This window comes from Haliotis rubra, unplaced genomic scaffold, assembly GCF_003918875.1.
Source record: "Haliotis rubra isolate DU_JTF1 unplaced genomic scaffold, ASM391887v1 Scf1667, whole genome shotgun sequence".
NCBI lineage: Eukaryota > Metazoa > Mollusca > Gastropoda > Lepetellida > Haliotidae > Haliotis > Haliotis rubra.
Window position 1 is genome coordinate 42,501 of NW_025765633.1, and position 3,524 is coordinate 46,024.

The following is a 3,524-nucleotide window of genomic DNA, read 5'->3' on the forward strand; positions in this document are numbered from 1 at the left end:
ACACGATATAAGAAAGTATACTGGATTAATCAGTATATATTTAAACAGTTATGGTATGAGAGGAAGATTTTCCAGTTGATGGTGATAGGTAAATAAGCCTTACTTACACACTGAAGTTTCTTTTCTTTGACACGGGACATAGATGGCCCAGGTACGTGTGTCTGTATTAACAGAAGTATAAACATGAACATGAACATGAACACGAACTTAAACATAAACGTGACAATATATATGAATATAAACCATGATCCAAATGTTATGACAGTTGTATAAATGTTGCATTTTTCTAGTTTGCTTTCTTCGCAACGTCTGTGATCCCTTCTACAGCTATTGTCTATTTTAACAATGTCTATACTGTAAATAATCGAGTCTGGACTAGACAAACGAGTGACCAACAACATGAGCATCGATCTACGCAATTGGGATACGATGACATGTGGTCATCCAAGTCATAGTTTGCAAGCATAGGTTACTGAGGTCCAATTTTAACCCGGATCTTCACGAGTCTGAAATGATCACATAAAACACGATGACACTTGAAGGAACACAACTACAACTGAGAGGAACCACTTAGAGCCGAAGAGGTGGTAATCTGCATTACGTTCACACATGACTTGATGAATTGTAATATGATGTTAGTTACAAAACATGATAAATTACAAAAAATTACGAACCATTCTTCGATAGTTCTTCTTCCATTGCTGCAAAACAGAATGGATATGACTAGGAATTCATAGTCGTTAATTTGCTTCAGATGATTTACACAGTTTTGTTGTGGTTTATCCAGAAGTTCACACCATCTTTCATTCCATATAATTCTATACCATGAAGTGTAACCAAATAACTCACTGGCGTTACGTTTGCAAAGTTAATAGTGTTGTTCGCCGCAGTTCGCCTCGGTTAATGTCCCGTTCTTTAGAATTTACACTCCTCTGGATGACCTGAAAAAGTATGAAATACAACTGTGCAACAACGAGTGACATACATGTATATCGCATCCTCAGTACACAAACTTGGATACATGTCAATGATGTAAAAGCGGGTTTCTGTCGAAAAATAGCTAACGTACATACTGTCACATGTAAAGAGGCGTGTATGTAAGCTGTGTACATTAAACACAGGCAGCGTGTCCGTGATTTACATATCATGAATAAACCCATGCAAGAGGATATACGTAATATGATGGAAAAGAGGCTTCATATAATCGAACTGTAAATAACTGAAATGAGGATTTTACAACTACTCCATATCGATCCATGCCCGCTTCGGCTTCTATTTTAGAACCACCGCTCAGCTTTAAGTCATTTATGCTGAAAATGTGCATTCCTTGTTCAATGCACGTGTTTGTGGCCTTGGAGATATTTTCAGGCTTGCAAGACGACTGGAAAGCTAGATGTGCTGCAAAAAGGGCGAGGAAAGAAAATATTTGAAGTCTTTCATAACGTTTACATTTTACACAATCACTGGTCAACGAGCTACGAGGATCTGAGAATCGTGCTCCCCGAGCAAACCTTAGACCGTTTGACAGCATGATTCAGGAAGGATGGTGCAGGACAATTCACGGAGGGATAGATATTTTGGGAAATGTTGTTCCATCTGTTCTCCGTTGTAATTCTGAAAAAGAAAATAAAGGTAACGTTTAAAACATTAGTAAATGTATTTTGTTCAGATGACGTAATCTGATCATTCTGTGACAATGAGAGTGAATGACTGACTGAGCGAGTGGAGCTTTACGCCACTTTTAGCAATATTCCAGCAATGTCATGGCGGGGGATACCAGAAACGGGCTTCACATATTGTTCCCATGTAGGGAATCGAACCCGGGCCTTCGAGCGTTCGAGCCTTCGAGCGAACGCTTTAACCACTGTGCTACCCCACCGCCCCTGTGACCTCAGGTACGGTACAAGAAGAGACCGCATTCATGCTTTCAACAGTTAATCGATGCTGGTTATATCCTTTAAATGAATAAACAACATCAAGAAAGAGCCACGTTTGAAAATGTTGAATTATTAAACTCTATTATTCTCCATTCCAGGCTCAATCGAGAGTAGTCACTAACAGTTAAATGCTACGAACACTAGTATATCATTTCTGAAGGAGACACCGATTACAACATTCAGTGAACGTACTGAAGCGTATTTGTTAAGAATTTTCTAGGACAGTTCCGCCTGAGGATTATTAAATATAGGACGGTGGGTCTTGTCATGATTTGTCTAACTTTACTTCGTTCCCCATTATCATAATCGAATCTGCAGATACTGCAGTAGCATTTTGAAGTTTGTACCGTTAAGAGGGTGGGGTTGGGGCGTGGGTGGGTGGGTATGCACATACGTCATGAAGTCCAAAGTTTAGGGGAACATGCTCCTCAGGGGAATCATTTTCGGCGAAGAAGGGGGGTCGGCAGGCAGGGGGTCCCGTTACTCAAAACTCTGTTATTAATTATGTGGTGGACAGGAAGGTTTTGACACCGTGGTTGTGAATAAGCAGCAAAACAGGTAAAGCAATACATGTATTGGAACTGAGTACGATCTTCACTGCTAATAACTTCCAAAGGGACAAAGTGACATTTTGTTTTTACTCTTTTTAAAGTATGGCTCTCAGAGTTCCCAGTCGGGTACACGATACAGTGCGTCGAAACTCAGTTTGTTCAGTACACAGCTCCATACCCCTGACCAATTAATATAACATTTATGCAATCATTTCGATAAATGTCATGCACCCGCATTTTCTCGTAAAATCGCAGTTCTCTATAACACTACCCTGTTCGACCCTTCACTGCCTAGGTTTTAAAATAGTTTTATAAAGAAATATTTGCGTGATAACGATTTGAAGCACTGTACAGAAACTGATACCTCGTTATGAAGTTATGAAGACAGCGTGCTCGGACCTACTTGCACGTATGACGTCACAATAGACAGACATGACACTACAGCAAACTGTGTGTGATGTCATGTTGATCTTATTGGCTTCAAGACTCAGTTTTCAGTATGAGTTACTTTTAAACCATTTTTATGTGTTGGTAACAGCAAGTCAATATATTGATTACATAACGGTCTCGTTTCCTGCTGACTGGGTTCCGTCCTATTGTGCAACTTAGTACAACAGCCAGTCCAACATTTTGAGACCAACTTATTCAACTGGATATTTAAATATAAATCAGTATTACCTGTTATATCTAATCACTTGTATATTGCAACACTACGCTCCTTCCACTCCTTGCAAACACGTAGCTTGCTCTGTCGTATAGCATGCTCTGACAAACGGAAATCTGGAAATCGTGGAAATCTCAAAATGAGGCTCGGCCGCAAGAAAAGTTTGGCAGTCTTGTACGGCCTTGATATTATATCAATCACATTGTATTTACAAAAATCCACTTAATAAACGTAGAAAACACATAGTAGGTGTAACCAGTGAGCCAGATGTTTAATATCTCCCTCTGTATTTGCCTTGTGCATCAATGACTTGGCAGAAGATATAAAAATGGTGTTTTAATTGATGACATGATTATCTCTGTCCCGCTCTTT

General features: G+C 39.5%; 1 long non-coding RNA gene across 1 annotated transcript in view; it reads right to left on the minus strand.

Moving 5' to 3' along the window:
* The window catches only part of LOC124272126, a 941-nt gene extending 1 nt beyond the window's left edge, over positions 1-940 (minus strand). The window contains exons 1-3 of the long non-coding RNA XR_006897247.1: positions 850-940; positions 675-701; positions 1-161 (exon numbers count right to left, since the gene is read on the minus strand). The exon at positions 1-161 is cut by the window's left edge and continues 1 nt beyond it. This is a non-coding gene — a long non-coding RNA (uncharacterized LOC124272126). The remainder of the gene's footprint in view (positions 162-674; positions 702-849) is intronic.
* Positions 941-3,524: the final 2,584 nt, after the last annotated feature.